Source organism: Dioscorea cayenensis, chromosome 1 (assembly GCF_009730915.1).
Source record: "Dioscorea cayenensis subsp. rotundata cultivar TDr96_F1 chromosome 1, TDr96_F1_v2_PseudoChromosome.rev07_lg8_w22 25.fasta, whole genome shotgun sequence".
Lineage (NCBI taxonomy): Eukaryota > Viridiplantae > Streptophyta > Magnoliopsida > Dioscoreales > Dioscoreaceae > Dioscorea > Dioscorea cayenensis.
In genome coordinates, this window is record NC_052471.1 from 27714760 (window position 1) to 27726603 (window position 11844).

The following is an 11844-nucleotide window of genomic DNA, read 5'->3' on the forward strand; positions in this document are numbered from 1 at the left end:
TCGTAGGGGATGCCTCTGCTTCCACCCATTTAGAAACATAATCCACAGCTACAAAAATGAACTGATTACCATGGGAACTAGGGAAAAGTCCCATGAAATCAATCCCCCACACATCAAACACCTTACAAGCTTGGGTCCAGGTTTGTGGCATCTTATCTCACCTTGAAATGTTTCCAGTCCGTTGGCACCTATCGCAACATTGAACAAACTTCTGTGAGTCTTGAAAAATGGAAGGCCAATAGAAACCTGCATCTAGAATTTTCCTGGTTGTCTAATTAGCACTGAAATGCCCCCCAGTGGGACTGGCATGACAATGCTCCAAGATAGAATACCCTTCCGAATGAGATAGGCAATGACGAGGTCCTCTTGCGTATATCCTGCAAGTGCACGGGTTTGTTGAAGTAATAATCCCAGATGAGCGGGTATCGAATCCACAGGGAGTAGGGAATAAAAACACTTAATCCGTTTCTTAGCTATGTGAAAGATCAGTAGTGATAAGTGTGATAATGATTCAATTCTCAAAAGTAAAAACAACAAGTAAGAGAGCACGAGTAAAGGAGTAGGTAAGGCAATTGATAAAGATGGGGTACTCGGATAATGCTCCGCCTAGGACAATCGTTTCAAGTGCAAGAATCCTCTATTATGCTTCCTAATAAATGCAATGGTGAGTCGTGGAAATCCTTAAATACATAGTCCCAAATCTAAGGTCAACTATGCCTAACTCTATACATGTCCCAGAGGAGAGATTAGATAATCTCTGATTGATTACGTGCAAGTGTACGGGGTCGCCAAGTAATACCTTGAGCAAAAGCCCAAGGATCATATTCCACGGGGTTAAGGAGCTCCTATTACTCCTCCATCACTCACTTTCTGCCCTTACAATTCAAGCATGGTATACTAATCTAATACAAGCAAGATTGTAAATAAAACACAAGTGTAACAACTCCAAGTCAAGCAAGAAAATCACAAGAGCAATGATGATGAGAATAGGCCAGGGATGAGGATTCCCAAGAGGGGTCATCAAGATATAAGGATGCATGAAAATACATGGCACGGGTGATTTAGACCGATGGACCTCAACAATAGTTCAACCCCAATTTCTCGGTGGCTAAACCCTAATCCCGTACAAATGATGACAAGGATCTCTCCTTAGTCATATTCCTGCGATTGCATTAAGTGAATGGAGATCACGCAACAAGGACACACTTAACCTAAGTTTATCCTCATGGTTCGGAGGGGCTACCTACAACCAATTTCTCGGCATGTTGGTCAACAAATACCCCTATTAGCTTATTAACGATCTAGTACACGTGAATAGGTCACGTCTACATGTACAACTCAAACAAGAACTAAGGATTTCTCCACATAATAGTTCTAGGCATGAAACACAATGAGCCAAATCATAAATCACACCAATGCATATCAAATATAAATGTAGCATCCAAAATACAAGATGAACCCCTCAAGGTTCACCTACATCGGGCGGCCTTGGGGGTCTAGTGTGCCATCATACAAATAAGTATCTCAAACACAACAAAAGCAAGAAGTAAATGCATAAATGACACTCCCTAGTCCAAATGATGAAGAGGAGAGAGAATGCCGGCTGAATGATGCTTCTTCTAGCCCTAGAGATGCCGAATGCTTCTCCTCCTTTGATGATGAGGCTTCCCCTTTAAGTTCAAGCTCTTGGTCTTCCCAAGCTTCAAGCCAAACTCTCCCAAAGAATGGTGTCTTCGTTTCTCTCCTTCCTCCAAGTGATGGCTGCCAAAAACCCTTAAAAAGTCTGCCCTAGAGTCTCCAAGAAGTCCAGCCAAAAAAGTCCCCAATCTTTCTCCAAAAATCCCTTTATATACCACTCATCATACCCCCTTGATGGCCTCCATCCCGAGTGCTATACCACTCCCTATGGCCACCATCATGACTGCTATACCAAGTGTTATACCACTCCCTATGGCCACCATCCTGAGTGCTATACCACTCGCTATGGAGCTCAACATTGACACTATTTTGGGTAGGCAACCTCCATTAAGTAAATATCTTCTATTATAGCTACAGTGATCATCCCGGGCTCTATACCGGGCAGCATTGAGGCCGTATGCCATGATCCAAATCCTGACTTGAAACTCTCCAGGTGCTACAGTGTCCCCTACAGTACCGCGCCCTGGTTTTCTTCTCTTTTTCACCCGAATCATATCCTCGTGTCATCCATGGTGTTCCCGTGCCCTGCAAAGCAAATAACACACGATTAAGCACAAAACGGGCATTAATTCTAATGAAAATACATGCTAGAGGTAACAAATACATACACTCAAATACGTACATTTAGACACTTATCAACCTCTCAACCTCACACTCGAATAGAGTTGCAATGAGCTTTAGGGATTCCAAGTGATAAATCTCTTCCTAATTATAGACCTAACCCTTTGGTCCAGGCGGAAGGTCCCTAACCACGATTAAGCCCTAGATACTAGGATCACCTCAACGCTTCACCCCGTTGCACCCGCAACTAAGCCCCAGCGGAAGTTCATCCCTTAGACCATTCACTCTATTATGGCCACAAAGAACTCAAGGAACGGAGGTAGAATCTATCACGTCGGAGGGGAAAGGGGATGCTCCTGTACCTCTCGACTCACCCTCTCAACCCTCTCCAACCTAGCTGTGTCTAACGCTTGTGGTGTGTCACTCACTCACAAGGTTACCAACGAGAACTCTCAACATGTTTATACAATCAAGCATTCAAGGTTGGAACTCACAATAAACATCAATTAATCGAAGGTATAATAAAGAGATTCAATGAAACAAATACATCCTAGGATTCATAATACCAAAGTACCCACTAGGGGTTTAGCTCTCCATGGAGCTAAGTACAATCAAAGAAATAGAATATAAAAGCAATGAATCCATAAAGAAACCACCTCGATAGTCATGTTGATCGTCCAAGGATTCCCTCATCCGGTATAGGATACGCCTCGACAGAAGCTCCCCTACCAACCTTCTTCCTAAGAAATGATGATGTCAGAGCCATAGAACCTATCCAAAACCTTGGCCAATACCCCTCAAAACTCTAGCCAAAGCCCTCTCTCAAGTTGGGGAAAAGATGGAGAAAAGAATACTAAAATCAGCGGTTGATTCGGCTTTAAATAGGGCTGGAATCGGGCGACTACCCTGGCGTGGATGCTTCACGCGCCCTTGCGGAATTCCCACACAGGCATGGATAATTTCCACACGCCCGTATGGATTCTCTGAACTCCTGTTTTCTCGGCCGGCTGTGAACAGTGATGCTACAGTGCTTTCTACCATGTTGCATCGGTGCTCTGCTATAGTATCCGTCCTGAATAGCTTCCTGAATCCATACTTTCATCAGAGTAATGCAAACGGGCACACGTTCACGTCGTGGATCACTTGCTTCTTCAATGATAGGCAAGTTGGTGGAGCTCTTGTTCTATGTGTATAAATCGGAATGCTCGAGTGTGACTGCCTTTGTGCCCGTCCAGATGGATGTGCCAAACTCGAATACAAGGAGGTTGGCACATACTCTACCATCTCACATCCGACCTATGTCTTCGCGTTTGAACCTTAGCAAGATTTCATCCAAAATCGGTGCATTATGATCCACATTGGCTTCTTTCTCCTTGCTTGTTCCCTCTTCTACATCTACATCCTCGTGTGCGTGTTCTTTTGGCTTCTCACTCGGAAACCTACCTTCAACCTCACGACCACTTCTCAAAGTGATCGCCTTCACGTGCTCTCTAGGATTGGTCTCTGTATTGCTCGGCAAGCTTCCATCTGGCCTTTCAGAGATAGACTTTGCAATTTGTCCCACTTGATTTTCAAGATTATGCAACGAGGCGGTGTGGTTGCGATGTGTAGACTCGACTGATTCAAACCTTGTATTTGCAGATTGTATAAATCTAGTCAAGTGCTTCTCTAGGTCACTCATTCGGGTTTTCAACCCTGAGACTCTATTTTCCACCTGAGGGGCTTGTTGTTGTTGTTGGAAACCCGGTGGCCGCATGGCCTTTTGTGGACCTTGATTACTCCATGAGAAATTGGGATGATTCTTCCAACCCAGATTGTAGGTATTGCTATATGGGTTTCCTTGAGGTCTCATGTCATTACCTACAAAATCAACATTCTCCACCGAAGAAACATCACCAATAGAGATCGGGCAATCGGAGGGAGCATGTCCTCCACCACACCCGGTGCAATTAGTCACGGCCGCCACTCTATTTGAAGTTAGAAGATCTAACTTCTTACTCAAATTTTTCACTTGGACCGTAAATGATGTTACTGCATCTATCTCATTGAAACCGGCCACCTTTTTCTTCTCCCTAGAATTCCATTTGTAGCTATTTAACCCCATTTCTTCAATCAACAGATGGGCCTCATCGGGGGTCTTGCTACCTAAGGTACCTCTTACTGCCGCATCCAAGAGTTGCCTTTTACTCGGGTCCAAACCATTTTAAAATGTTTGAACAATCATCCACTCCGGGAATCCGTGTTGCGTGCACTTTCTCAGGAGCTCCTTGAACCTTTCCCATTTCTCGAATAGAGACTCCAATTCCAACTAAACAAAGGATGAGATCTCGAGCTAGAAAAGCTTCCACCATCTCCTCCCACATGGTAATTGACGCTCTAGGTAACGAGTGTAGCCACTGCTTCGGTCTCCCCTTTAGAGAAAATGGGAAGGCTCTCAATTTGATGGCATCATCCGTCACCCCATTTATCTTTAGCATATCACACACCTCGAGAAAGCTCTCTATGTGACTGTTTGGATCCTCATCGGCCAAACCATTGAATTGTGCGGATTGCTGCAACATGTGGATGAATGTCGGCTTTAGATTGAAGTTCTGAGCTGTAATTGGGGGGCGCACAATACTCGACTGTGTCCCCAATACTGAAGGTCTAGCATAATCGGATAATGTTCGTTGTTGCTCATTCTGTTCTGCCATGTTTTCAGATTCTTCTACTTCCAAATCAGCTGGATTAGACTATTCTTGTATATGCTCTTTCCCTTTGATTCTAAGTGTACATTCAAGCTCAGGATCTCCTTCAATCAATGTTGAGGGATTCCCTCGGGTCATAACCTGGAGCTGCACCCAAAGAGAAGGAAAAAGAAATCAGAACAATGATAGAATAAGAAGATAGGAAATAAAATGTATGGTGAAACAGCTAAGAAAACAAAGTGCAAAGTATCTCTAAACGCCTATTCCCCTGCAATGACGCCAAAAACTTGACAAGATCTACTTGAGTATATCCCGCAAGTGCACGGGTTTGTCGAAGTAATAATCCCGGATCAGCGGGTATCGAATCCACATGGAATAGGGAATAAAAATATTTAAATCGATTCTTAGCTATTTGAAAGATCAATGATGATAAGTGTGACAATGATTCAATTCTCAACAATAATAACAACAAGTAAGAGAGCAAAAGTAAAGAAGGGGGTAAGGTAATCGATAAAGATGGGGTACCCGGATAATGCTACGCCTAGGATAATTGTTTCAAGTGCAAGAACCCTCTACTATGCTTCTTAATCAATGCAATAGTGAGTTGTGGAAATCCTTAACTACATAGTCCCAAATCTAAGGTCAACTATGCCTAACTCTATACATGTCCCTGAGGAGAGATTAGATAACCTCTCAACCTCGCACTCGCATAGAGTTGCAATGAACTCTAGCGATCCCACGTGATAAATCTCTTCCTAATTATAGACCTAACCCTTTGGTCCAAGTGGAAGATCCCTAACCACGATTAAGCCCTAGATACTAAGATCATCTCAACGCTTCACTCTGTTGCAAGCGCAACTAAGCCCCAGCGGAAGTTCATCCCTTAGACCATTCACTCTATTATGACCGCAAAGAACTCGAGGAACGGAGGTAGAATCTGTCACGTCGGAAGGGAAAGGGGGCGCTCTTGTACCTCTCAACTCACCCTCTTAACCCTCTCCAACCTACCAATGAATCCATAAAGAAACCCCCTCGATAGTCGTGTTGATGGTCCTGTGGAAAGTTCTCTACTCGTCGTCTAACGATTCCCTCGTCCGGTATATGATCCGCCTTGACGGAAGCTCCCCTACCAACCTTCTTCCTAAGAAATGACGATGTCAAAGCCGTAGAACCTCTCCAAAACCTTGGCCAATACCCCTCAAAACCCTAGCCAAAGCCCTCTCTCAAGTTGGAAAAAAGATGGAGAAAAGAATACTAAAATCAGGGCTTATTCGGCTTTAAATAGGGTTGGAATCGGGCGACTACACGGGCGTTGATGCTTCACGCACCCGTGCGGAATTTCCACACGGACATGGATAATTTCCCCACGCCCGTGTGCATTCTCTGAACTCCTGTTTTCTCGGCCGGCTGTGAACAGTGATGCTACATTGCTTTCTACCATGTTGCTACGGTGCTCTGCTACAGTATCCGGCCTGAATAGCTTCCCGAATCCATACTTTCATCGGAGTAACGCAAACGGGCACACGTTCACGTCGTGGATCACTTGCTTTTTCAATGATAGGCAAGTTGGTGGAGCTCTTGTTCTATGTGCATAAATCGGAATGCTCGAGTGTGACTGCCTTTGTGCCCGTCCAAATGGATGTGTCAAACTCGAATACGAGGAGGTTGGCACACACTCTAGCATCTCACATCCGACCTATGTCTTCGCGTTTGAACCCTAGCAAGATTTCATCCAAAATTGGTGCATTGTGATCCACATTGGCTTCTTTCCTTCATACTCGGCCTCGCAACCCTACCTGCATAAAAGTAACATAAAAACACACATATTAGTGTAAAAACCCGAGAAAAGTAATGCTCAACATAAGGAATGAATGCTTCGCATTCATACCGCACAAGCACTTATCATGAACGTGTGCCCGTTTGCATTACCCCAATGAAAGTATGGATTCGGGAAGCTATTCAGGCCGGATACTGTAGCAAAAATGTAGCAAGGTACTGCAGCAGCACTGTTCACAGTCGCCCGAGAAAACAAGAATTCAGAGGATCCACACGGGCGTGTGAAAATTATCCACGCCCGTGTTGAAATTCCACATGGGCGTGTGAAAAATCCACAGGCTCGTGTAGTCGCCCGATTTCAGCCCTATTTAAAGCTGATTCATCCCCGATTTCAGTATTCTTTTCTCCATCTTTTCCCCAACTTGAGAGAGGGCTTCAGCTAGGGTTTAGAGGGGTATTGGCTAGGGTTTTGGAGAGGTTCTACGGCTCCGACATCGTCATTCCATAGGAAGAAGGTTGGTAGGGGAGCTTCCGTCGAAGCGTATCCTATACCGGGTATAGGACTTTCCACAAGACCATCGACACGACCATCGAGGGGGTTTCTTTATGGATTCATTGCTTTTACATTCTATTTCTTTCATTGTACTTAGCTCCATGGAGAGCTAAACCCCTAGTGGGTACTTGGGTATTTGTGAACCCTAGGATGTATTTGTTTCATTGAATCTCTTTATTATGCTTTCAATTAATTGATGTTTATTGTGAGTTCCAACCTTGAATGCTTGATTGTATGAACATTTCCCATAGAGTGACACTAGGGTTGAGAGTTCTTGTTGGTAACCTTGTGAGTGAGTGACACACCCCGAGCGTTAGACAAAGCTAGGTTGGAGAGGGTTGAGAGTGTGAGTCGAGAGATACAGGAGCGTCCCTTTTCCCCTCCGACGTGATAGATTCTACCTCATAATAGAGTGAATGGTCTAAGGGTTGACCCTCCGCTGGGGCTTAGTTGCGCGTTCAATGGAGTGAAGCGTTGAGGTGATCTTAGTATCTAGGGCTTAGTTGTGGTTAGGGACCTTCCACCTGGACCAAAGGGTTAGGTCTATAACTAGGAAGAGATTTATCACTTGGAATCCCTAGAGCTCTTTGCAACTCTATTCGAGTGTGAGGTTGAGAGGTTATCTAATCTCCCCTCCGGGACATGTATAGAGTTAGGCATAGTTGACCTTAGATTTGGGACTATGTAGTTAAACCACAGTTAAAAGTTTCTGGATGCGGCAGAGGGCCTCAATGAGGTCCTCATTGAGGTCGTATGCACCGAGGAAACATTTTGAGCTAAAAAAAATGCTTTTTCAAGTGAATAAGGAACGCTTTAATGGGATTTAGAACACCTCCAACTTGAAAGAAATGGTTAAAAACTTCGATTTTATGCATGAAATACTATCAAAACATGTGTTTCTCAAGAAGATAAATGATTAAACTACAAGAAGGACTGACGAGAAAAAAATGCACAAGGCATGCAAGCATGGACTTATTCACAACAAAAAAACATAAAGGAAAACACAAATACACTTAACAAGAACACAATCTACACTTAACTAAAAATATGAATACAAGAAAATGAAGAAAATTGAAGCTTGGGTTGCCTCCCAAGAAGCGCTTGTTTAACGTCATTAGCTCGACATACCTCTTTCTTACATCATGGATGCTTGAAATGGTGTGTTCCTCTTGGCTAGAAGTTGCATATGAACTACCAAGAAATACGAAACATACCTTCCGGGATGGTGTCAAATTGAAGGCCAAGCATGGGTTACCTTGTGGCCTCCATGGAAAAAGCTTCGGCCGGGCATTGTGCAACTATTATTTGGGTGGATCCTTGGTTGGTTTGAGCATTCTCCCCACTTCTACTTTTGTCCGAGTGGAATTTCCTTGGAGCTTCCTCAAAAATCGTTTTGGCCTCCAAGGGAATAGATAAGGTAGATAATTTTTCAAACTCGGCATTGGTGGGTCCTTGGGCGATGTAAACCTCCTACCCACATCTCCTTCTTCAACCATTGTCAATCTTCCATTAATTACCCCCAAAAATCGTTTTAGCTTCCAAGGAAAAAGTTTTGGTTGGGACGTGTCTAACATTAGCATATGTGGATCATTGGATGGCTTCAACCTCCTAACCATATCTTCAATTGTCCCGAATAATTCTCTTTTCTGCGTGGTGTTTTGTGTCACTTCCATGCTAAGGATAGCTCAAGTGACATTGGTGCCACTTCTTCAACCTTTTTCACCTCCAATACACCAAAGTTATCATCCACCTCCCTTCCATCACATCTCTCTTCAATTTCATTGTTGTCTGTAGTTGGGAGTTCTATTTCTCATTCTTGAATTAATTGTTCAACCCAACTCTCTAACTTGTGAAGAGAAGCTTGCACCAACAAAAGTGTAGCATCGATGGCCTCAAATCGGGCATTACATTTGGCATCAAGGGCATGATGTTCGGTGGTGAGGGTATCAAATTTGGTATTGATGTCTTGAAATATTTGTTTAATATTTATCATGAATTTTTCGAGAGCATCCTCTGTAGTAAATCTCTTTATTTGTGGTGTTTGTTGCCCTTGATACAATGAAGAACATGGGTGGTATTTCCACTGAGGATCAAAAGTTGTGCTGCATGGGTTTCCTTGTGTTCTTTGCCCTCCAATAAAATCAACTTGGGCATCAACTTTAGTGGCTGAAAATGAGTTAGAATCATTCAAATTGCCAGCCCCTTGCATTTGCCAAGAAAATTGTACCTTGCACAAAAGACAATAAAAAGAACAAAATCAAATAAAACAAGAAAAATATGTTCAAAGAGTAATATGTACAAATAAAAGAAAAATGGCTAGAGCAATAGATTACAAGCATTCCTAATATTCCTTGAATTCCCCAGCGATGGCGCCAAAAACTTGATTGCTTCCCCAAAAGTGTACGGGATCACCAAGTAATACCCTATGAGTGACACGTGGGTCATATCCACGGGGCCAAGGAAATATTATTACTTACTCTTCATCTATTATCTTGCCTATAATTCTTAGCAGGAAGAACAAATAAAACAAAATAAACTTTCCTAAGCTAATCCTACTACCGGGTAACTAACACACATAAATAAATAAACAAGGGAGTGTCAAGCAAGAGAAGGCGGTGTTTGGACAAAGAATCACCCTAGAGTTGTTATTAAGTCCCAAACTTGAATGGTTTAAAGTGTATTGACGCATTTAAGACCTAGAGATGTCATAAATAGGTTAACCCCAATTTCTCGCGGCTAAACCCTAATCCCATACGAGTGTTAATCGGAATATCTTCCGGATTAACCCACCTACGATTCCAATGAGTTCAAGGAAATCTATAATAGGAGTAAACCTACTATCCTTTGGCTTAAACCTAGCATTGGAGGGCTACCAACACCTGATCTCTCGGTATGTCGGCACAAGTGCACGGGTTGCGGGGATTCGGCGTTTAGAGATACTTTGCACTTTGTTTTTCTTAGCTATTTCACCATATATTCTATTTCCTATCTTCTTATTCTATCATTGTTCGACTTTTTCCTTATTCTTTTTATTGTAGGAAATGATTAACATGTTTGAATCATTTGATACTATCATGAGAATGGTTGAACACGTGGAGCAGAAAGTTCAAACAATTACATGGCATGACATGCCGTGTTAATCTCACCATGAGCAGTGTACAACTCAACAGCCAGTAGAAGAATCAGTTGAAGAGTACATCGTCAGGATTCAAGGGCAAAACGGTGAATTAGATAATGTGATGAAGCAGTTTGAGGAATCCACGTCGGCGTCAATGAGCGACCAATTAGAGGAAAGTGTAGAAAGAATACTTGCTCAGTTTGATTCATCCTATCAAGACCAGAGGCAGGAACTCTTTTCAGTTGGGGTTGCTATTTCAAAAGTAGAACTATGTGGAATGGACACATTCATATCTGTTGCAGATTGTAAAGAAATAGGTACCCAGTTAGAAAAAGAGGAGGGTAACTGTGAACATGAGGCAAATGATTTCGAAGAGATTGATAAATTGAAGGAAGGCGGCTTGCACCCATCAATTGTTGAACCACCAGAACTTGAGCTTAAAACTCTTCCAACACATTTGGAATATGCATTCTTAATGGAGGACTCTAAACTCTCTGTGATTGTAGCTTCAAACTTCTCTGCGGAAGCCGAAGGATAAGCTTGTTAGCATGTTGAAAAAGCACAAATCAGCTATTGCATGGAAGATCTCTGACATTAGGGGTTTAAACCCATAATTATGCACTCATAAGATCCTAATGGAGGATGACTACAAATCTGTGATCCAACCTCAGCGAAGATTGAACCCGAATATGAAGGAAGTTGTTAAGGAGGAAGTAATAAAACTTTTGGATGCGGGAATCATCTATCCCATATCAGATAGTAAGTGGGTGAGCCTGACCCAAGTTGTCCCGAAAAAAAAGAGGAATGAGCAGTGAGTGAAGAATGAAAAAGAATGAGTTAATTCCCACTAGGACAGTTACTGGTTGGCGAGTTTGCATTGACTATAGGAGACTGAATGACATCACTCGGAAATATCACTTTCCTTTGCCATTTATTGACCAAATGTTGGAACGACTAGCGGGGCATCATTTCTATTGTTTCCTTGATGGCATATCGGGATACTTTCAAATCCCAATAGCTCCAGAAGATCAGGAGAAAACCACATTTACTTGCCCTTATGATACTTTTGCTTATAGAAGAATGCCTTTCGGGCTGTGTAACGCTCCTACAACATTCTAGCGCTGCATGACGACCATTTTTGATGACTTTCTCGAAGATATTATGGAAGTTTTAATGGATGATTTTTCAGTATTCGCGGACTCTTTCGATGCTTGCTTAAATTATTTGGAAAGAGTTTTAGTGAGATGTGAAGAGACGAATCTCGTCCTCAACTGGGAGAAGTGTCACTTTATGGTACAAGAAGGCATTGTCCTTGGACATAAGATTTCCCAGGCAGGTATGGAGGTTGATAAGGCGAAGATTGAGATAAATGAAAAGCTTCCTCCGCCTACTGAATGTAAAATGGATCCATGATTTCTTGGGTCATGCTAGGGTTTTTACATAAGGTTCAT